The sequence below is a fragment of the Chiloscyllium punctatum genome, chromosome 18 (assembly GCF_047496795.1).
Source record: "Chiloscyllium punctatum isolate Juve2018m chromosome 18, sChiPun1.3, whole genome shotgun sequence".
Lineage (NCBI taxonomy): Eukaryota > Metazoa > Chordata > Chondrichthyes > Orectolobiformes > Hemiscylliidae > Chiloscyllium > Chiloscyllium punctatum.
The window spans coordinates 32,282,549-32,308,276 of NC_092756.1; positions in this window are offsets into that span (position 1 = coordinate 32,282,549).

The window sequence follows — 25,728 nt, forward strand, 5'->3', positions numbered from 1 at the left end:
ATAAATGATTTGGATGTGAATAAGGTAGGAATGCTTCGTGGATGTGCAGGTAACATCAACGTTCGTGATTTAGTGAACAGTGAAGATGGTTAACTCAGAGTACAACGGGACACTGATCAGATGGGCCAAAATGTCGAAGACTTGCTAATGGAATTTATGTTCTACAAACTTAAGGTGTAACGGTGTGATGAGGCAACTGGGGGCAGAAGTTATAGGTAGGATCTTGAGAAACATACACCAAAATGTAAATCCTAGAAGCTCTCTAGTATGGAAGCAGGCCATTCGGCACATTGTTTTACACTGACCCGCCAAACAGCATCTCGACTAATGCAGCCATGTATTAACTCGCTAACCTGACATTTCCTACAGCCAATCCACCACAACCAGGATACTGCACAGTTGGTTAGCAAGGTCACTGCGCACGTTGTACTGTGGTACGAAAGCCAAAAACAGTGTTGAAACCCACACAGACCCAGGGAGAATGTGCAAACATCACACATGCAGTCACCCAAGTTTGGAATCAAAGCTAGGCCCTTGTTGCCGTGAGCCAGCAGTGGTAACCACTGAGCCACATTCTACCCCAGTGACCAGCGCAGAGTGACTGCATTCTCCTACTTTCTCTGGAACCTTCGCATCTGTTCAGCTGATGTCGAGTTCCAGTGGTTTACTTTCGGCATGCCCACCTTTTCTCTGAGTTTTGCCAGCAACTTCTTGCATATCTAATGCCCTACTTCCAACATGCACATAATTTGCAGGTTTGACTTTGAGAGATAACTCCCACCAGTGTTTGATTCTTCTTGCTATTTCTAAGGTCCAGACAAATTGTTTCTGTATATTCTGAGCGCCTGCGGTGAGATTAATTATAGATTAAGCGAGATGTTCCCTGAGGCCTTCCTTGATGTTAAGATAAGTTCGCTGCATCTGATTTGTCGTTCTCAAGGGGAATAGTGAGATTCTTCCCGGGGCTCCCCTTGTGCTGGCTGAGTGGAGAATCACAATGATCTCCCAACAATTATGTACGCTGCTCCCGATACCTGCTCTAATCTTGGGAGTAAATTTAGAGCAGATAGGCATGGTCTACTCTCATGGCCCTCACTCCTGGACCTCGGGGAAGGGGAAGTCCTGCCTGTGACCCTTCTCAACCGAGAGGAGGTTATTCCCATGCCCAAAGGTTTGGGCAGGGCAGTAACGTCACCCTGCCTGCCACGTACAGGCTCAATATCAGGGCTGTGCAGGTTCTCTCCACACGACTGTGCTTGTCCCAGTGCACTATGGATTTTCAAAGATGGCACATGTTCCTTGGAATGCTGGGTAATTCCAGACTCTCTCGTGATGGGAATTGTGTGCAGTCAGAAGTGGGGGAAGACTGATGTGATTCCCATGGTGAGGACCCAAACAACAGTTAATTTGGGGAGTTTCGTGAGATCCCCTCAGCCTCATGTTTGAAATCTCTCCCCAAACCCAAATCAACTGGCACTTTGCATAACAAAACATTAATTATGAAGATGAATCCAAAAGATCATAAAGAATTGGAGCAGGAGTCGGCCACCTAGCCCCTCAAGCCTGCACTGCAATAACCTCAGGGAGGATCTTTTCATGTACTCCGCTCCACTTACCCACCCTCTCACCATTACCCGTGATTCCTTTACTCTTCCAAAATCTAGCTTTGCTGTAAAAGCTTTCAGAAGACTAGCCATACGTATTTCACACAACAGGGTATTCTACAGAGTCACGTGAAGATGATCCTCCCCAACTCTGTCCAAAATCTGGTCCCATTCATTTTGAGGATCCCCCTAGGTTTAGGTTTCACCCAACAGTGAGAACAACCTCCCGAATATTACTGTATCTACTCCCTTCACAATTTTATGTTAGCATAAATCCCCAATCATTCTTCGAAGTCCCCATGAGTATTGTTCCAATCTACTTAATCTCTCTTCATTATTCAACGCTCTCAATTTTTGAATCAGCATAGTGAAACCCTTCTGTACCCATCGAATGCGAGTATGTTCTTTCTCAAATAAGGAGTCCAAACCTGTATGCGGTACTCGAGGTGTGGCGTCATCAGCACTATTTACAGATCCAGCATAATATTTATGTTTTTAAACTGTATCTCTTCAGCAATGAAGGATAATATTCCATTTGCCTTCTTAGTTATCTGCAAATCAATGTTTTGTGAATCCTGCACAATGAAAACCAGGACCCTCTGCATAGCAGCATGCTGCAATTTTTTACCATTAAAAGGTTGTCTAGTGTACTGTTATTCCTGGCAAAATGGATGAACTCACATTTTACTCAATCTGTGAGAACCTTCCCCACTCACTATACTATCTATACCACTCTGCAGACGTTCAGTGTCTTCTGTACACTTCGCAAGCCCACTTATTTTCTGTCACCTGCTAACTTTGTCACACACGATGTTAGATTAGATTAGATTACTTACAGTGTGGAAACAGGCCCTTTGGCCCAACAAGTCCACACCGCCCCGCCGAAGCGTAACCCACCCATAATCTACCCCTTACCTAACACTACGGGCAATTTAGCATGGCCAATCCACCTGACCTGCACATCTTTGGACTGTGGGAGGAATCCAGAGCACCCGGAGAAAACCCACGCAGACACGGGGAGAACGTGCAAACTCCACACAGTCAGTCGCCTGAGGAGGGAATTGAACCCGGGTCTCTGGCGCTGTGAGGCAGCAGTGCTAACCACTGTGCCCACCGTGCCGCCCCTCGCAATACCTTGATTAATGGATTTAAGATCCTACTTTCCAATCATACTGATGTCATTCTTTGTTAGGAGATCTACCCTACCTCATCTTTAGTTTTGTATATCATCCCTTAATCTAAAATTGGGTGAAGATTCAGTTCTCAGTGTTGGTCGCCCGATCACTATGTTTCTCTAATGGCATTAAATCATATCCATTTCTCAATCCCATTTGAGAATATAAAAAAATTGCAATAGGGTACCTTTCATCAACTTTTTAAAAATCATTATTCCCTTCTTCACTTCCACCTTTATTTCTCATACTGACGCCGTCAGGAAACAGTGTGACACCGTCATACTCACAGTATCAGGCTTGATGGGTAATGTTTCAAGAAGCCTCATAACCAACACGAGGGATATCTGTTCATCCGACATGACAGACACACCAATGGTGGCGACATGGTGGGATACAATCGGGAAAGGAGATACCCTGGAAATCCCCAACATTGATTCCAGAACCCGGGAAATCTCATGATAACAGGTCGGAGATGGTCAAGGAAAGCTACCGATGATAGACACGTACTGCCCTCCACAGTATTCCTCGGTGATAACACAGTTCCTCTTGATGTCGAAAACAAATCGGAGGAAGCACTGAGGGTGCCAATGACATAAAATTTAGTCTGGATGTGGTACTTCGAAGTCTGTCACCAAGAGTTTCGCCATAGGCCCACCACTGACTGAGCAGGGAGAGTCCTCAAATACACAGCAGCCAGACTGGGGGAAGTGTTGGGGGAACCAACAAGGGAAAAAATATTTTCACAAAAGCAATTGTTACAGATGGATCTGCCCAGGCAGTATCTGTAGGAGCAGCCAGCACACGGTCCTGGTGGAGGGAAAATCTCAGCCACATATTGAAGATACCGCCTACTGTCTTATGTGACACTCCCATTGTGCAGTAGGACATACTGCTAAAGGACCGAGCAAATGGAAACTGCCCCTCCATGACGCACTGTGGGCTCGCAGTAGCTGCAACATTAATGGTCTTCCCTCCATCATAAAATCAGAAGTGAGCTGTTCACTGATGGTTCCAAAATGTTCAGCACCATTCACAACTACACCCATACTAAAAACAGGTTAAACAGACTATCGAAACATTTCAACAAGAACAGAATGAGGCCATTCAGTCGTTCGAGTCTTTTGCTCAGCAATTGAACCAGATCTTTTAATCTCTTAAGTCTGTTACATGGAAAATGGAAGGGAATATTCAGCGTTGCAAAGCTGCGACACAAGAATACTGGAACGACTGGTTACTGAGATGGGAGCTGGGCTAAATTAGGGATAAATCAGTCTCGATCAGTTTGACAGAAATTAACGACTGCAGTGACGCAGTACCAATGCTGGGGCCTCAGTTACTTTCCACTCATATCAAGGTTTTCGAAAGATTTAATAAATGTATTCTAACTAAGATAGGCAGGAAGTTAAGTTGTCAGGAGGCGGTGCAGTATTTCTAATTGGATAAACAGTGGATGATGATTTGGTACCTGAAATATAACGTGGGTAACTGCGAACCTGTTACTTCTAAAGGAAGAATAACAAGCTGTATATTAATAAATATAGAGAGTTTACAGGACTTCGTGGTAAGTGTATAATGGAGGATTCACGCTGTCGTTCACAAATGTGAAGGGTTGCTCCATCTTCTTGGAGATCTGCTCCCTGATGTTCTCAGTGGCCCAGTTGATCTCAGTACATACCGGATAGTTTTATGTGCTTGGATGCCGGTGTGGAGTGCTGGGAGTGTGTGTTTTGTGCTGTGTATCAAGGGGAAAACCTTTATTCGATAGGCAATCCTTTCTTTTGACGTGGAGACTCCAGGACAATGAAAGAAGAGGCCAGCACAATGTGCTTTCACGAACATGATGTACTGAGCATGGTCACACTGCAACATGAATTGAGGGAGGGACGGAGGATCCAGTCACAAGAATGAGAACTAAATGCATTGCCAGATCTGCTTAAATAGTTAGTTAGAACTTATTCTCAATCCAACACAGAGAACCACTAATTCAGAGGAGATATCTGTTCAGTACAGTGTGAAATTCAAACTCTGTTCCGTGTAAACGAGCAATCTGCTGAGTGCGGAAAAATGTGCAGACCATGCAAGTGCATTAATCTATAAACTCGGACTAGATATGCGTCTAACGCTGGGAGCTATCCTCACCACAGCAGCGTATTCATCGAAACACACCAGATATCTGTCCAGCACTGGCAGCTATGCAGAAAACAGCAGTGCATTGATCTATAAACCCGGACGAGATATCCGTCGAACGCCACGAGCTATGCAGACCACCGCAGCACAATTGTACTCAGGCTACTCCCAGTGAAGCACAGTGGAAGAGGTTGAGATGGATATTCAGCCACCTTCTCTAACTTTCAACATTTTTTGATATACTCTTCCAATTTTTAGTGAGAATCGATTGTAAACAAACCCAACGTCAGCATGTGGGCCAGCAATGGACATGCTCATCTCCTTTTACTAAGAGACAGCATTGCAAGGAATTGTACAAAACTGCGTTGAGTCTCCAAAGTCATTCTTTGAAGAAGGAAACAAATATCCTAAAGATAGTGGCAGAGTAAGAACATTGCATCCGGAGCTTCTCTGCTCTGCCCGCTCTTTATATTTACCTTTATTATTCTGTTTTCTGAAGAGACTTCTTCTTTGCAAACTTCTAAAATTTTAAATTTCCTCCGATGAGCATGGACGAGGTGAGTCCCAGCCGGGGGGCTGTCGCCGGGATGGGAGGCCTCGATAAAGCACGGTGAGGCCTGGAGACAGGGCCGACTACAATCTTGATACTGGACTTGGTGCGGCCTGGAGAATGGGCCTGATGTGGTCTGGAGTCTGGGCCTGGTGCGGTCTGGAGCCTGGCCTGGTATGGCCTGGAGAATGGGCCTGACATAGTGTGGAAACTATGCCAGTGGCCGCCTGTAGACTGGACCTGGTGCTGTGTGGCGACTAGGCCTGGGGAACTATGGAGACAAGGCCAGTATGGTCAGTTGACTAGGTCAGGTACAGTCTGGAGACTGGGACCCGTACAGCCTGGGGACTGGCCCCATTATGACCTGGAGGCTTACCACGATGTGGCCAGGAGACTGTGGTCGCTGCAGTCTAGACACTTGCCCCGGTGCGGTCTGGAGACTGGGCCCGGCACTGTTTGGCTACTGAGCCCGGTGCAACCTGGAGACAGGACTCGGTAGTTTCTGGATACTGAGCCCAGTGACGACTGGATACTGGGTCTGGTTCGTTCTGGAAACTGGGCCTGGTATTGTATGGAGACTGGACTGGGGCCACCGGGAAACTGTGCCCAGAGTTGTCTGGCGACAAGGAGTGTGGAACTCTGGAGACTGGTCCCCATATTTACAGACGACTAGGGAGACTGGGCTCGATGTACTCTGGATACTGGCCCCTGTGCAGTCTCGAAACGGGGCCCGGCCCAGTGTGGAGACAGGCCCGGTGCGTTCTGGAGACTCTTTGCTGGCACAAACTTGTGCGTCAGGGACTGTAATTTGTGTTGGGTTTTTTTCCCTTTTACTCTCATTCTGAACTTTCAATTTTCATTCTTTCATTTTTGGACCGAATACCTAAGAATCTGTACCAAGATTCCTTGTATCTAAGATGGCGCCATAAGTGAAGCCATTGCAATGCTTCCACTGCATTCATTAAAGTTTACGTGACATTGAAGCCAATTCAATTCAAATGTGAGGGATTCACTGTCTTTGATGGCTTTTCCAAACAAAGCTACTGCTTGTGCAGGGTCACGAGGCATACAGCAGAGGCTGGTATTACATCACTTAGAACACAAGATGGAGAGACAAAAAGAGAGAGTGAGAGAATGAGGAGATGCATTTTGATCCACATTTCAATGGATTCACTCGCAAAACAACAGAAATCCAATTGCTCAGAGACGCAGATGCAGAAATAGACACATTAATACACTAAAGCACGAACACGTAGACAGATGAATACACACACGCGCGCGCGCACACACACACACACACACACACACACACACACAGTCCAATGCAGACCTTTGGTTCCTCGTCGCTGCCTTGCCATTCAATAAGTTAATGGCTGATCTGATCCTGGCATCACCTTTATTTCCTCCTGGGAATTAAGGCAGAGCATGCGTTTCAGCTGTTAAAATGAGTTACTGTAATTCCATTAGTTTGAAAATAGTTCTGGAAAAGGATGAGCCTGATCCAGATGTTAACATTATAAATTAGTGCAAAGCCAATTGTGATGATAATAGGCAGCAAGGTTCAAAAGATATTTGGAGAAGCTGTTCGCAGTTAAAAGGACATCTGGCAAGTGGGAGTCTTTCAACACGAGATAGTGAGATTTCAGGGACAGCATGTTCTTGTTCGTGTGAAGAGCAATGTTGGCAGGACTAGGGATCAGGGCACGGCAGGGGATTTGAGTGTCTGGTCAAGGAAAACAAGCAAGTATATGTCAGGAAAAGGCAGAAGGGATTATATTAGTATATTAAGGGAAAAACAAAACTAGAGAGAAAATAGGGCTCCTAAAAACTTAGACAGCCATCTTTGTGTGGACCCACACAAACCATTACGTTTATGAGGTTTATTGTCACGTGTGCTCACATGAGGACAGGGAAAACTGTACAAGTCACCATGTATGACGCAATCTTCGGAACAAAGTTCCCCTCCCCCACCAAAGTACAGAATCTTGATATAAAGCAGAAAAGTAAAGAAAACAAGTTAAAATGTAAGAAATTATAGACATTCAGGTAAAAGTTGAAGCACAGAAACACAGTTAACAGTTGAACAACACACCACATATGTCTCTGACTATGCTGGGTTCACAGTCCTCACAAAGAATCGAACTCACCCCACTCCGATGCTTTGGAGCTAGATCCTGCTCAGTGGGCGAGATAGACCATGAAAATATCTCGACAGCATTTACTGTGGAGGAAGACATGGAAGCTGGGGAATTTAGGGAAGTAAATCGATGCAATGATGTTTTGAAATGCGGCTACCTCACAGAACAGGAAGTGCCAGAATTTTGAAAATGCAAAACGTTAAATAAACACCCAGGGCCTGTTCAAGCATACGTTTTTCTCCTTGGACCTTCGTGAGATCCAACAAGATCCTACGTGGTAGCCTGGTTAATAAGGTTATATCACAGGGGATCAGGAAGATCTTCTAAAATAAAGGAGGAGACAGATGGTGCAGGGAGAGATTTGCTGGGACCAGCGGTGTAATACAGAACCAGTGCTGGGGCCATTGTTTGTTATTTTGAGAAATGATTTGGATGAGAATATACAAAGGATGGATGGTAACATTGTGGATGGCACCGAATTGCGGTTAAATGGCAGTCAAGAAGGTCATTTAAAAGGAAAATGAGATCATGATTAACTGCGCCAGTAGGCCGAGGATTGGCAGGTGGAGCTTCCTGCAGATAAACATGAGGTGCTAACCTTTTTTTAGACAAATCAGAACAGGACTTACACATGTAGACCGGGTGGTGTGGAAGGCAGTATGTACGATTACCTTCATCAGTCAGAGCAGTGAATATCGTAATTGGGACATGATGCTGTGGCTGTACAAGAGGACAGTAAGGACAAATTTGGAGTACTGTGTACAATTCGTGTTGCCCTGATATACGAAGAATGTTATAAACCAGAAAGGATGCAAAATATTTCCAATGATGTGAAAGAGACTGGAGGTCTTGAGTTATAAGGGTAGCCTGGATAGAACAAAGAGAAAAGAACAAAGAAAATGTACAGCCCAGGATGCCCTTTGGCGCTCCAAGCCTGAGCCAATCCAAATCCACTGTGTAAATCTGTCGCCCAATTCCTAAGCATCTGTATCCCTCTGCTCCCCATGTAATCATCAATCTGTTCAGACGCATGTGAAATGAATCTAACGTGCCTGCCTCTCTACCTCTGCTGGCAATGCGTTCCACACACCTATCACCCTCTGTGTAAGGTGTTTGCCACTAGTATCCCCTTTAAACTTTTCAGCTCTCAGCTTGAAAGCGTGACCTTTCATTACTGAATCCTTCACTCTGGGGAAGCGTTTATCTCGATCTACCCTTTCTATATCTTTTATGATTTTGTAGCCTTCAATAATGTTTCGCCCCAATCTCCTTTTTCCTAATGCAAACAATCCAAAGCTACTCAACCACTTTCATTGCTAGCACCTTCCATTCCAGACAACATCCTCATAAACCTTGCCTGCACCCTCTCCAAAGCCTCCACATCTGTTTGGTGACGCGGCGACCAGAACTGTACACAGTATTCCAAATGCGGCCGAACCAATGTCTTGTACAATTTTAACAGACCTGGCAGTTCTTATACTCAATACCCCATCCAATGAAGGCAAGCATACTATATGCCTTCTTGACCAATCCATTCACCTGTGAGTGACATTCAGGGTACAATGGACTTGCACTCCCCGATCTCTCTGCTTATCAACTTTTCACAATGCTATTCTGTTTACCTTATAAGTCGTTCTAAAATTAGACTTGTCAAAATGCATCAACTCACATTTGCCTGGATTGAACTCCATCTACCACTTCTCTGCCAACCCTCCAGTCTATCTATATTCTCCTGTATTGACAGTGTCCTATGGTTTCTCTCCTGCACCAATCTTCGTGTCATCTGCAAACTTGCTGATTATACCAACAGTTCCCTTTTCCAGATCATTGATGTACAACACAAACAGCCCTGGCGCCAGCACTAATCCCTGTGGAACATCACTCGTCACCTTTCTCCATTTCGAGATACTCCCTTCAACTACTACTCTCGGTCTCCTGTTTTTCAACTAGTTCTTTATCCACCTAGCGAGAACACTCTGCACACCATGTGACTTCACTTTCTCCATTAGTTTACCATGGGAACCTTATCAAGCGCCTTGTCAAAGTCTATGCATATGACATCTACAACCAAACCTTCATCTATCAAGGCGGTTACTTACTCAAATAATTCGAGTCAGTTGGTAAGGAACTATCTCCCCCGCACAAAATCATTTTGCCTATCACTGCTAAGTCCATCCTGTTCCAAATATAAATATATTTAACCCCACAGTACCTTCTCCAGCAACTTTCCCACCACTGATGCCGGGCTCACTGGTCTGTAGTTAACCGAAATGTTCGTAGTACCCTCTTGTACTGGAGGGCAAATGAGCAATTTTCCAATCCTCCAGCACCTCACCTGTGTTTAAGGATGCTACAAAGTTAGCTGACAGGGCCTAGGTATTTTCTCTCTTGCCTCCCTTAGCAACCTGGAATACATCCCACCCGGTCTTGTGGATTTGTCCATCTTAATAATCTCTAGCCTACCAAACATATCGTACCTACCTTTGTGAATGTGATCCAGAATAATCTATCTTCTATCTCTAATCTCATTATTCATCATGTCCCTCTTCTCAGTGAACACTGATGCAAAGTAATCATTCAGAATTTCACACAGCTTCTCAGGTTCAAAATTCAGCCTTTCTGCCTTCCTTCCTTATCCTTTAGTGGACCAAACCTTTCTCCAGTTTCTCACTTGCTTCTTATTTCCGAATAAAAGGCTTTGGGATACTCATTAATTGTGCTCGCAAAAGTTATTTCATGACCACTTTTAATAGAATATAGAACATAGAAAAGGAGACCCTTTGGTCCACGATGTGGTACAGAGTATTAATCCTAATGTAAAATCAAATAACTTAAGATACACATCCCTCAGTTGTCTGTTCTCCATTTGCATGCCCAGCAGTTGCTTAAATGTCCCGAATGACTCTGCTTCCACCATCACCGTTGACAACGCATTCCATGCATTCACAACTCTCTGCAGGAGGAACCTTCCTCTGACATCCTCTCTATACCTTTATCCTAATATCTTAAAAACTACGAGTTCTCGTACCAGTCAATCCTGCACTGGGGAAAAGTCTCAGGCTATTGACTCTATCTATTTCTTCTATTACCTTGCGTACCTCGATCAGGTCACGTCTCTTCCTCCTCTCCAGAGGGAAAGGTCCGAGCTTGGTCAACCTCTCTCCACAAGGCAAGCCCTCCAGTCCAGGCAGCATCCTGGTAAACCTTTGTTGCACCGTTTCCAAAGCCTCTATACCTTTCCTACAATAGGGTGACCAGAACTGGACACAATATTCCATTAGCGGTCTCACCAGTGACCAGTAGAGCTGTAACAAAACCTCGTGGCATTAAATTCGATCCCTCTGTTAATGAAAGCCAAAACATCATATGCTCTTTAACACTCCTACCCACTTGGGTAGCAACTATGTGGGATCTATCTACTTGAACACCAAGATCTCTCTGTTCCTCCACACTTCCAGAATCTTATCTGTAATCCTATATTCAGCTTTAGAATTCGACCTTCCAAAATGTATCACTTCATATTGTCAAGGTTGAAATCCATTTGTCATTATCAGCCCAGCAATATATTCTGCCGAAGCGACGCTGTAACTGCAGTATCCCTCGATACTATAAACAGACCTCCAACGTTTGTGTCTTCTGCAAATTTACTCACCAACTCCTCAACCTCCTCACCGAACTCATTTACAAAATGTACGAAGAGTAGAGGCCCAAGAACAGAGCTCTGTGGGACCCACTCAACACTGACCGCCAGACAGAGTTCTTTCCACCTACATGCAGTCCCTGCCTTCTGTAATCCAAACAATTCTGAATCCAGATCGCCAAGTCTCCCTGCATCCCATACTTCCTGACTTTATGAGTGAGGCTATCATGGGGAACCTTATCAAATGCCACATCTACTGCTCGACCTTCGAAAACCTGCCTTGTCACCTCCCCAAAGAAAAATAAAATTTGTGAGACATGACCTGCCCCTCTTAAGGCCATGCTGACTGCCTTTAGTCAGGCTATGCTTTTCCAAATAGTCATAAATCCTTTGTTGAAAAACGTAGTCCTGGAAAAAACACAGCAGCCCAGGCAACATCCGAGGAGCAGGAGAATCGACGTTTCCGGCATAAGCTCTTCTTCAGGAATGAAGAAGGGCTTATGCCGGAAACATCGATTCTCCTGCTCCTCGAATGCTGCCTGGCCTGCTGTGTTTTTCCAGCACCACGTTTTTACACTCTGATACTCCAGCATTTGCAGTCCTCACTTTCTCGTAGACATAAATCCTATCCCTCAGAAGTCTTTCCAAAACTTTGCTGACCATAGACGTAAGACTAATTAGTCTATAATTGCCAGGGAGTTCCTTATTACCCTTTTTGAAAAGTGGAACAACATCCTTTCTCGCTTCCTGGAGTAGCTTAGGATAAATCTGGCCTTACCCTGGGGACTGACCCATCTTAATGTTTGCCAAAGCTTCCAGCACATCAGCTTCATCGATCTTGATTGAATCAAGCCTGTATACCAGTTTCTCAAAGCTCCCATTCGAAAAAAGGTCCGTTTCATTCGTGATAACCGAAGCAAAAGACTCATGTAGGGCTTTCCTGTCTCCCCATATTCCAGTCACAAGTTTCCCAGGATATCCCTGATCGGCCCTACTTTATTCCTGATCATTCTCTTATTCCTCACGTATGAGTTAAATGCCTTTTTCATGCCCATTCCTGACTCTCCTCAGTCCGTTTCTGAACTCCTTTCTAACAAGCCTGTGATCCTCTAAACCTGTGGTAGATCCTTGCTTCCTCCATCTTACGTGAGCTGCCTTCATCCCATGGATGAAAAGTTCATCTGTTCTAGTCCTCCCCTTCTTACCTGTCTCAGAGAAACAAATGTTTGCATCACTCGCAATAACTTCTCCTCAAACAGTCTTCACATGTCTACTGTGCCCTTTCTATGGAACAATAGCTGCCATGCTGTACTTCCCAACTCCTGTCTGATAGCGTCATCATTTCCCCAATTAAGTATCTTCCCTACCTTTAACTGCTGTCTACCCTCTCCAAGACTTTGATAAATGTGAGGCAACTATGATGACTGTCACCAAAGTGTTCTCCCACCGCGAGATCTGACACCCGTCCTGGCTCATTTCCGAGCACCAAATCTAAAATAGCCTCTCCCTTCGTCGGCCTGCCTACATACTGAGTAAGGAAACCCTCCTGAACAAACCTGACAAAAGCGGCTCCATCCAAACAATCTTCTCTAAGGAGATTCCAGGTGATTTTGGGAAAGTTGAAATCACCCATAACAACATTTTTGCTACATCTGCATTTTTTCCAAAAACAGCCCAACAATGAATTCTTCAATCTTATTAGTCCACTTAATTCCTCGTTTAAGAATGGTCCTACTCTCCCGATATTTCCCGAGGGTCCGTTCTGTTCTTAGGTACCTGGACTTTATGTACACTTCCCTTTTCCTCGTGGCTATTCGTACGATTTCTGCTGCCATCCACGGTTCACGAATTTTGCCTTTCCTATGCTTTGCTTTCAACGTGGCATGCTTATTCTGCACTATCTTTACACTATATCTGAAAGCCTCCCACATATGAAATGTGGACTTCCCTTCAAATAGCTGCTCCCAATCCGCATTGCCCAGCTGCTGCCTAATTTTGAATAATTGGCCTTGGCCAAGTTTAGTACTTTTCCTTTCAGACAACTCTCATCTTTGTCTATGAGTATTCTAAGGCCTACAGAATTGTGGTCACTGTTCCCAAAGAAATCCCCCAACGCAACTTCTACCACCTGGCCTCGATCATTCCCCAACAGCTCCAATAAGGCCTCTTCCCTCGTCAGACTATTGACATACCGCTCCAGAAAACACTCCTGGATGCTTCTTATAAAGTCTATCCTATCTAGACCTCAGACTCTAATTGTCTGTGAGTCACTGTTGGGAAAACTAAAATGTCTGATCACCACCACACTGTTGGCTCGACATTTTTCAATAATCTGTTCACCTATTTGTCTTTCTACCTCACACACACTGTTAGGAGGCCGGTAATACAGCTCCAACAATGTAACTGCACCCTTCTTATTTCTCAGTTCCACCTCCAATGCTTCACGACTAAAGCCTACCATAATGCCCTCCTTTTGCAGAGTCGTGATATCATCCCTGACCAGCAATGCAACTCCTCCCCATCCTTTTTACTTCTTTCCCTGCCCTGTCTGAAGCGTTTATATCCTGCGCATTTAGTTGCTTATCAGGCCCTTCTTTCAACCAAGTGTCTAGGACTGTAATAACGACATAATTCCAGGCACCAACCCAAGCCCTACGTTCATCCGCCTTCTCCACTATACTCCTTGCATGAAAGTATATGCACTAAAGGGCACCAGTTCTTCGCGTTCATTTGCTCTCTGCCGACTCTTCCCATTATTAATGTTAACTTCATGATTCTTATAGTCTCCAGTTTCCACCTTGTTGTCTACTTCTCTGCTGTTCTGGTTTCCAGCACCCTGCCACTTTACTTTAAAACCTCCCCAACAGTAGTAGCAAAAACTCCCCCAAGGACGTCAGTTCCAGTCTGGTTCAGGAGTAGATCATCGAATTTTTAATAGTCCCACCTTCCGCAGAACTGGTCCAAATGTCCAACAAACCTGAACCTCATACACCATCCCCCAAGCCACGTGTGCATCCTGCCTATTCTTGCATTTTTCTGCTGGCTAGCACGTGGCACCGGTAGTAATCCCGAGATCACGGCCTTTGATAGTCTGGGAATTATTGTCCCTTTTGCGTAGCAAACTGAGTGGTGAACTTGCAGTGTTATAATAATGATGGATATGGATAGGGTAAATAGCCAAGGTCTTTTCCCCAGGAAATAGTTCCGTTTAGGAATAGTTCCGTTTAGGAGACCTGGTGAGCATGGACACGTTGGCCTGAAGGGTCTCTTTGTATATTGTGTGAATCTAAGAACCTATGACATTATAAATCACTTCCATTACCAATGCATTGCTGTTCTCAGCTCATTTCTAGGGCAAAAAGCCTCTTCAAAGATCGTGCTCCTCTTACTTTGAAAATAACATTCTTAACATTGATGTAGTAATGTAAGCCACAGCAGCAACAGCAAATAGGTATTGAACCACAACCTGCAACCTTTTGCCTGGTATACTCCCTCAGTCTACCATCACGAACAAACCGATATATGATTCAGTGATAAATGTGTTGCACATGTCATGGTTGGAAATGGGTGTACTGAAACCTGATCACAACCTGTTAATGTTACTGGACTGGACTGGTTACATTCCAAACAGCAAAACTAACATCTGAAAGAGAAAGTGAAATGCTTTTAAGACCAACAGATCAGATGAAACTCTTCAGTCCTGCCCCATCTAGTCATAAATGGATATGGACGAATAAACAACTTTCTGGAATAGATGGCTCCACAAATATCCCAATTATTAAGAATGGAATAGCCCTGCGCATCAGGATAAAAGCAAAGAATGCAGTATTTGAACTATCATCAGCCAGAAGTGTTCAGTCGATGATCCACCTCACCCTCGCCAGGATACCCATAGTATCACAGATTTCCATCTTCAATCAATTCGATTCACTGCACCTGACATGAAGAAACAGCTGAACAAAATAGATATATCAAAGACAATGGGTCGTGACACCATTCCTGCAATAGGACTGAAAACTTCTGTTGCATGCTTTCCTTGGTGAAACCGTTTCATTCCAGTTCCAAATCTTACAGCTCCCTAACACATTGGAAAGTTAGTTAGCTGTGTCCCATCCCCTAAGAGAAGAATAATTACAATTTGGCCAATTACCACAGCTTCAGTCTCATCAAGACAATAACATTGGTGGGAGTTCTTTTTGACAGAGCTTTCAAGCAGCTCAGAAATAACCTGCTCAGTGTGGTTTCTGATAGCTTCCCATGTTGAGATGGTGCTGTTGTGGTAATGTCATTTGATTAATAATCCACGCCAGGCTAATGCTCTGGCAGCTGGTAGAAGTTAAAAATCATTTAATAAAATCTCGAGATCTAAAATCTAGTGTCAGTAACAGTGACCCTGAATTCAGCGTCGACAGGAAGCACCACTTTATTTCCCAGTGCACTTTCAGGAATCAAATCACGCGTGATTTCCTGGTCTGGCCTAAACGTGGCGTCAGACACGCAGAAATATGATGAACTCTTCAATAGTTTCCGAAAGGGCCAAGCAAGACCACCAATTATATGAAATTGCTCTGAGGTCTTCAAGAACAAACCAGATAGAACAACCATCACCAGGCTCAGAATTGGAAAAGGTATCCGGATACATCGTCCTGTAGACCTGCAGAGCCCTCCTATCGAGCACGTGACAGCTTGTGACAACATTTGCAGAGTTTTCCCATAGACTGCACAGAAACATCGGGAAAGGAGTAGGTCATTCAACACATTGAGCCTCCCTCATTCTAGTTCATTTGAGAATATCACATGAATGCACTTTGCCCACACAATGTGCGTATTTCTTAATATGATTAACTATTATAAAAATATAAAAATAGACATTTGATTAATCCCTTTTGTTCACTGAGTGTTCTACCATAATCCAAAAATGATGGCTGTTGCTCTATCTCCACACCATTAGCCTGTTCTCTCCCTCTCGTGTATAGAAATCCTCATTTATATTATGTGCCTTGACTTCCACAGCCTTATGTGCGAGAGAGTCCCCCAGGTTCACCAGTATCTGAGCACAGACATTAATTGTCATCTCAGTGAAGAGTGACCTGTCTGTATCTAATACTGTGGGCACTTGTTTTCGACGTTCCAGCAAGAGGAATTATCATCCCTGCTTCCAAGCCGTCTCACCCTGTCAAAGAGTTATATATATCACTGAGATCTCCACAAATTTTCCTAAACCCTAAGGAATACAGGCTCATTCGTCCAATACTCCTCTCCTACACAATCCTTTCATCCCAGAGATCAATCCCGGCTCTACTTCGCTGCTCTCCCTCAATGTCTGGTGTCGTTTGGTGGTTAAGTAGTCTAAAACTTCACACAATCCTCCACAATGTTCGAGATGACGTATCAACAAGCCACTGTACAGTTGCAGTGAGACGCCATCACTGCTGGACTCAAATCTCCTGGAAATGAAGTGCAACACAGCATTTCTGTTCTTAACTGTTTTCCGTTCCTGCAATGTTGCTTTCAGTGACTGTTGTGAAAGGAGATCCAAATCCTTTTCATTGTTACAGATACCCACGTGGGTCTATGTACGCTGGTCAGCATGCCAATGCCATTCCCAGTATTCACTTCTGGTTTCAGAACTTACTGCATGGACCTTGGAGGGGTTTGCAGCAGGAAAAAAGAAAATGACCGTAATCCACCTTATTCTAACAACGTTCTTTCACCAATGCCTTTTCAAATGGCATTTTGACATTCTATTTTTCCCACGAAAGTGCACAACATCAGATCTACACACATTGCAATTCATCTGCCACGTATTTGCCCAGTCACTCCACTTGTCTCAATCACCTTGGAGCTTTATTACACCCTCCTCACCCACTCCCATCCAACATCGGTTAGTGCCAGCAGCAGAATTGGAAATATTGCATTTGATCCTCTCAATCAAATCTTTGAGATGTACTGGGAATAGCTGAGGCTGAAGTACCACTGTCTGTGGTATCCCATGATGCTTCTGCTACAAAACAAGGATATCTTTAAACTGATACACTGCTTCATGTCAGCTCGCCCATTCTAAAACCATGTTCATGTATTATCCCCAATACTAATCAGTTTGATTTTGCACTCTAGGCTTGGGACTTTATGAAAAATATTCCGAAAAACTCAAATGCACTGCATCCATTATTTCTAGATCCTGCATCGGACAGTCATGTTAACTTTGCCGATAACTATTACTTGCAACACAAAACGTTTCTCCCAAATCGTTTACTAACAAACATCATTGTGTTGTCGAGAATGTGTTGCTGGGAATGCACAGCAGGTCAGGCAGCAACCGAGGAGCAGGGGAATCAATGTTTCAGGCATCAGCTCTTCATCAGGAATGAGGCTTGTGGGACAAATCTGAGAGATAAATGGGACGGGGTTAGGGTTGGGAGGAAGTTAGCTGAGAAGGCGATGTGTGTGTTAAGGTGAAGGAAAAGGTGATAGGTCTGAGGGAGGAGGGATGGACAGTCCTGGTGGGCGGTGTCGAGTTGGAGGGTTGAGACTGGAATAATGTAGTGGAGAGGAAGTGAGGAGGCTGTTTAAATCCACATTGATCCCATGTGTTTGTCGGGTCCAAAGGCGAAATATGAAGCATTCTTCACCCAGGCGTCGAGTAGCAACTGTTGGCTGGACCTGCATGTTGTTGATGGAGAGGGAGCGGGTGCTGAAGTGTTCAGCCACAGCGCTGTGGGGTTGGTGGGTGCGGGTGACCCAGAGATGTTCTGTGAAACGATCCACAAGAAGGGAAGACAGAGCGCCTTGCCTCCCTTTCCAGATTCCGCATGTCTCCCTGAATGACTGAGGCAGCTCACAGTACAACCTACAAAATAACATCCCCACCACCTGCATTACCTTTTCAATAACAGGAGACAGTCAGAAGTCCCTAAGCTGCAACATAGATGCCTGACCCTTTAGAATAATACTCGAGGGACTTCCTCGTGTTACTGACCACACAATCAGTTTAGAGGGATAAACAGGCGACCCGCGGGCAGGCACAGACCAAGTTGCAAAGACATGCGTCAAAGCTGCTGAAAGCCCCTCTATCCAACATGGAGTACCATATGGGACACACAGGGAAGAGAACAACGTCCCGACACATGCCATTTCATTTTTACTGTTCTCCAAAATGCCAACACTCGACTCACTGGGGAGTCAAAAGCCGAGGTCAGGGAAAGACACGTAAAGACAAGTAATTGATTATCTGCTAACATGTTGTGAACTTATAGATAAGGAGACAGGAGAGTAGAACTAACTGGAGAAGTGAGACAATGGTTGGCCCAATCACAAGGATGAGAAAATTCAATAAAGACATTGTCAGATCAGTAGAAATGGTTTGTTAGATCAAGTTCCATATCTGCCTCAAAGAATCGCCAAGACAACATAAAAGGGGCATGATACCATCCAGAATGGAGAGCTGTGCTGAAATTGTGTTGCTGGAAGAATGCGCAGCAGGTCAGGCAGCATCCAAGGAGCAGGAGAATCGACGTTTCGGGCATGAGTCCTGCTTCAGGACTTCTTTCGGGCTCATGCTCAAAATGTCGATTCTCCTGCTCCTTTGATGCTGTCTGACCTGCTGCGCTTTTCCAGCAACACATTTTCAGCTCTGATCTCCAGCATCTGCAGTCCTCACTTTCTCCGAGAAGGAGAAAGTGCTGTGCAGGTCGTTCTAGTGGAGTACTCCATAAATTGGGCTAACTGCCCAGCATGGGGACCATTGTAAACCATTGCAGTATATAACTCATATGCTTTATTTGAGAATTGTATGGCATGGGACGATTTTCAATCCATCGAGTGACCGTAAATGAACTCCCATAAATGTATATTTCTGTATCTCATTTGCACATTATGTGTATTTGTGTTGGTGTGTTATTGGCAGTCGATATCAAACCGTTTGTTTTTGAGATAGAATACGCATGGAGGAAATCAGTTTAAATGTGAACAACTGGCAAAGATTTGGGTCATCAACATAGAGAGACTAAGCCCCGTGTTATAAACAGAGAATGCATCTTTTTAAAAATGTTTTACGATTTACATATGAAAGGAATAATCTGGGTCTTTTTCAATTTATAATTTCAACTACATCACACTGTAAACTTTTGCTACAAATTCTGTTGGACTGTAACTTGGTGACTTTCAACTTTGCACACCCCAGTCCAACACCAGCGTCTTCAAATCATGACTGAACGAATAGGTTCCGTTAACCCTCTCCTTACAGAATTTTTATACCATAATAAAAGGGAACATTTACTCGGTCTAGATGGAATGGCGTCAGCCTATCCCCGTGTACCAGGCTCAATAGGCTGAATGGCCTTAGCGTGTATAGCAGGCCTGAGGCATTAAATGACGCAGCAACCCTTGGATGATGAGCAGCCAGTAAACAGTATTTGCTGGAGCTCTCACCCTTCTCAGTGATGGAAAAACAAATAGCACTATTTACTCCAGGTGTCCTTTCATTAACACCTCGTACAGCTGCAACAACACTTCTCTATGTTTTGACTCATTCATTTTGCAAAATGTGCCAAATTTCAGCTTTCCACCTCTTTGATGAGGCTCGTATGGACTGAATAACCTCCTCATGTTGTTAGATTTGTTTCTCTCCGTTCCTGAGCAGCAGTCTCGTTGCTCTGAAAGATGTTTAGATGTTCTGAAAGGGCTTAATAACTGGGCATTTAAAACTTGGAGCAGCATTGCACAAAGTCAGTGAACAATAAATATTTTTACGTACCTTTATGGCCTCTAGACATGGCCGCATCAGACAGTTTATACAGCTGGTCTGTTGTTTTATCTCTGTCTTGTTTTATAAACAGGTTGGGACACATACAACCCTGCACTGATCTGGCACTATTCACACATACAAGAATTAAAATAATTGAAAGATTTATGGTCTATCCGTCAGCAACCGTCATCTATTCTGTTGTTGCAACACGCCAGTAAAAGCTTCCGCTAATTAAACCAAGTACACAGAAAATCTCATCTTGCCTCGTAATCTTTTAAAGCATGGGTGACAGAGAACTACCCCAAATATCACTTTTCAACAAAAAAACTAAGAATTGTATTCTTTAACTCCAAAACTGACCATTAAACAACAAAATATTCCAACTCCGAGCGTCCTTTGTTTAAAATATTTAGCTAACTGTAACAATATATTGATCCAATAAAGCCCCTATTTAATTTACAGCCTATAATTTTCAAAGCCAGCCAGCAGTGTCGATCCTCCACTGCAGAACGCCCCGGGTCGTCTTCGGCCTTCCGCTGCAGATTTTTCTTTATATATGGGTAAAAAAGGTACCTTTTAGGGAGAGTTGCTTTTGTTCAATGGCAGAAGGTGCTCTTTCTTATTGCTAACTGTCTGTACTGTTGGCGTTTTATACCCCAAAACAGTGGATCGTCGAATTGGTTCGATGCTGTCAAAACAGTAAAATTCAAATTCGATTCACTTTTAGAATATTGGGGCATAATTTAAACAGGTTGTTTGAATTCGAAGTGCTGTGAAAACAATAAGGTTTCTTATGTTACAGCCAAAATCTTTCATTTTAAATTTGTTCAGGACACTTTGTGTCTGCAGTCAGCCACATAACAGCTTTTCAACTTACTCTTAAAAGTATTATTTCAACTTCATCACTTTATAACTTCTCCAGAGTGGGTCACCAAATACTCGAAGCTTCTCGAATGTACACAGTAGCTTAAAACACAACTTCCACGTGAACACTCCACAGCATTTCTAGTAAATTTTCAATAAACGAATTAAATTAAATGTCACTGAATGTCAAGTTTGAATCCTAGTCTAAATCAACACAGTTGAAGGGATTCCACATGCAACTGAGCAAATGATCAGCAAAGAATGGTTAACACTGGCTTTTAGTAAATAGGCTCAGCACAAGTTACAAAGACGTGTCTGAAAGCTGCTGAAATCCCACTGTCCAACATGAAGCACCGTGCAGGACATAGTAACCGCAAGCTATGTTTTAAAATAAAACTTTTCCTCAGCTTCTTAACAGTGGAATCTGATGCTCTACGGTAAGCATCACTAAAGGCCAGGGAAAGATACAGGACAGTTATTCACTAAAAAAAAATGAATGTCAGTTTGATTAACAACAAATGTGAGGGTTTGGAAAGTAGACAGCAGGAGAGACACTGGGAGAGAGCATTGTCGAAGGGTGTGTTCACAGGTTTCAGTATGCTGAAATTAAGACATTTGAACAGCATTTTGCAGCATTTCCAGTAATGATGCTGAAACAGAATTTTAGTGTGAGCTCAGGCAGAGTCAGAGAATCATGGAGACGTATAACATTGAAATAAATGCTTCTATCCAAGTGATCTCTGCTGAACAGATATCCTAAAACAATCTAGTCACACTTGCCAGCATTTTGCCTTTCTCGGTCTAAACCGTTTGTAGTCATATACCTATCCAAATGCATTTTAAATGTTGTAGTTGTACCCGCCTCCACCACATCCTGTAGTAGTTCATTCCAAACGTACACCACCCACTGCATGAAAAAGTTGCTCCTTAGATCCCTTTTAATTGTTTTCCCCTCTCACCTTAGATTGAAACCCTCTAGCTTTGGGGAAAAGACCTTTGATATTCACCCTGTCCATGCCCCTCACACTCCAGGCAATGTAGCCCCAAACTATTCAACCTCTCTCTAAAGCTCAAGTCCCAGCAATATTCTTGTAAATATTTTCTGACCCACTTCAACATTCACAACGTCTTTCCCACAGGAGGAGAGCTAGAAGTGAATGCAGTATTTGAAAAGTGATGGAACTCCTGTCCAGTACATGACCTCCCGAATCCTAGAGTCAAAGCGCTGACCAATAACGACAAACATTCCAAAGCCTTTTCATAATCCTATCTAACTGTGACTGTACTTTCAAGGAGCCATGAATCTGCACTCCCAGGTCTCTTTGTTTATCGACGCAGGACCTGCTCATTGAGTGGATAGGTCTTGCAACGATTTGCCTTTCCAAAATATCGCACTTTACATTTATCTATTGTAAACACCATCTCCCACTCTTCAGCCTGTTGGCCCATATAATCAAGATCCCGTTGTACTCTGAGGTAACCGTCTTCCCTGTCCACTACACCATAAATTTTAGTGATATCTTCAAGCTTACCAACTGGTCCTCCTATGCTCATTTCCAATACATTCATATAAGCAATGAACACTAGTACAATCAGCATCAATCCTTGTGGCACACCTCTGGTCACAGCCTAGCAGTTCAAAATCAAGTCTACACCACAACCCTCAACTCCTACCTTCAAGTAGATTTTCTAATAAAATGGCCAATTCTCCCTGTATTCCATATATCCTAACCTTGTTAACTGATCTACCATGTGGAAAGTTGTCAAATCACTTACTGAGGTACATTTCAACGATGTACATTTCTCTGCCTCAATGAAGCATTGTCACTTGTTCAGAAAACTCAGTCAAGTTAGGGAGACAGGATGTTCCATGCTTAAATCTATGTTGACTACTCCTAATCCGTCCATGCCTTTCAAAATCCATGCAAATCCTGTGCCTCATAATCCTCTCCCAACAACTTGTCCACCACTGGCGTCAGGCTCACCGCTTTTCCTTATCACCCTTCTTAGATTCTTTTAGTCTTGACACCACGTTAGACAAGCTATAGCCTTCCAACACCTGACCTGTGGCTATCCATGATGCATATATCTCAGCATGGGGCCCAGCATTCACTTTCCTATCTTTCCACGATTTCTCGGGTACATCTGATTAGGTCCTGGAGATTTTTCCAACTTTATACGTTATAAGAACTCCTCTGTAATACAGACACTTCCCATGATGTCATTGATTATTTTGGAATTCTCTCGCGTCGATATCCTCCTGCACAGTCAATATGAGACAAATTGCTTTTTTAATACGTCCTTCATCCCTTGCAGTTCTGCAAATCGGCAACGTTATTGATCTCCCGAGTTGCTATTTTCTCTTTAACGCATTTCTACAATGCCTTTGGATTCCCCTTAACTTTACTTGCCACAGCTACCTCATGTACCCTGTTTGCCCTCCTGATTTCCTTCTGAGGTGCATTCCTACAGCCTTTAGATTCCTCTGGCGATTCACTTTAAATCTGGAATTAAGAGTCTAATGACGATGATTAATCCATTTTCAATGGTTTGGAAAACCCATCTGATATACGAATGTCCTTTAAGGAAGCAAACTGCAATACATACCTGGTCTGGTCTACATGTGATCTCCAAACACACAACAATGTGTTTAACTCTGAACTGCACTATGGGAAATTAGAGATGGCCAATAAATTCTGCCTACCCAATGACACTTCATCAAATGACTATTGAAAAAACTTGATTTCTGCTGGATTTATCTGACATATGATCCCCCACTTACCCAGGAACAGGACCTCAACTCCTCGAGTCATCCGGCATTTCTCACACCTCCCACCTTTACCTGTCACACTAACAGGAGCAGACTGACTCTGAACTCTTGACATCTCGTTTTTGCAGGGGTCCCCCTTCCCAGCTGGCCACTTACCTGCCACTATGAGGTCCAATCGTATTTTGAAAGTTCGTGCTTAATACTATCAAATTTGACTTTCCTCCAATTTCGAACTTTACCTTTTAGATCCAGTTCGTCCGTTTCGACCTCAATTTTTAAACTAATAGATTTATGATGACTTGCCACAAATAATTCCGCCCGACCACACCACCCCCACCCTGCCAAAGATAAGTCACGTTTAGCTCCTTCTCTCTGATAGAGAGTAACGGACAGGCAGCTGCTGCTTTGAAAAATGGGGGGAGAGCTCAGCAAAGTCTAAGTCTCATTGTGCTGAATCTAACAATACTTTATCTCAGTCACATTTTCATTAAGTGTGACAGGGAATCGTCTGCTAGTTTCCTTTCGAACTCACTTCATCAACTACATACCCCACTCCATGGTGTCCCTCTCATTCAATGACAGTTCAATTCTCCCACCCATAATGGCTGGTGATTCTCACCATCGCCCGGATGTTCCTGGATATCCCGCGATCCCTGGCACTAGCGCCTATCCTTAAAAGGACAACGGAGGTTTCGCAGTTTGGAGCTATCCTGCACAGTTTAACGTAAGCATTCCAGACAAGCGGCAATTACACAATGTTTTGTTGACGGGGGCACCGAAATCTTGGTGGTTGGGATAGTACAGAAACGGACCATTCTCTTCCCAGATGGGGCCACACAACCAGACCCACCAAGCATGGTCTGAGCTCACGACCCAGCCCAGTGCAGTATCTGCACTCTGAAGAAATGCCCAGCAATACAGGACAGGCATCAACGACCTTCACCATATTCGCTCTGCTCCCTCCATTTCTATTATAGCACCTGACCCGTGAATAAGGCTCATTCTCCAACACTGTCTCCATTGCATACAGCATCTTTCCTACCTCTCTCTCTCTCACTTTGTCTCTTTCTCTCCAAACCCCCAACAACCTTCTGCTATTCTCCCACATTAATAATACTGCATGGATTTAACACTGCGGTTTGACTACGTACGGACACTATGCTAATACATATGCCAACACAAACAGCACGGCCACCCACACCCACCCTCACTCCCTCCTTTCCTATCTCCCATTCCAGAAGAAAACGCATGGAATAGGACTGAAAGTGCCAAGCCAATTGTTGGAGTGCCCAATATCTGTGTCCTCACCCCCTTCCTGCCACCATGTGGAGGGGATCCTGGTACAATTTGGAAAGGAATAGGATGCCTCGCGTGGAAATTCGGAGATATCCACGCCCTACAGTTGAGTCTGAAGCAATGTTCATTGAAGGACAATGCTCACTTTTAAACGACTGGTAGTTCCGTTTACCCACGGCATAATTCAGAAGGTGTGGCCCTGATGTCATCTACCTTTTGTGTTGAGTTGGTAAAAATGGAATCCCCATTGTGTCAGTGGGCACGAGGGGGTTCTCACAACACATTGTCTCCAACACCTCCCAGGAAGGAAGGACGGTGGCACTCTCTTACACATACTACTGTAAACAGCCCAGAAACTGAAACGTGTATGTGGTAGTTACTGCTCTCTCTATCTGTCCTGACATCTCTAATAATCTGTGCTCATATACACCCAGGACCCTCTGCTCTTGGACCCCGTCGAGAAAGATACAGATTGTTTTATGCTGTCTTTCAAAGTCATCCCTGCCAAAGTGCACCACATTATTAAGCTCTACTTTGAATCTCATCTGTCACACATCTGCAAGCATGGAAAGTGTACTACATCGTGCTCCACGCAAGACAACTGCCACACTGACAAACTGAAACACCTAAGAGTAATGCTGAGAAAGCACGACACAGCGAGTGAAATAGGGAGAAAATAACCAAAGATCAAAATATATACTTACAGATTCCCTACGTCTGTATAAATGTCAAGGCATTATTGTGTATGCCTGTGTTTCTGTATTATTGTTTGTGTATCTGTATCAATGTGTATTTAAGTGTAGGTACATTTATATGTG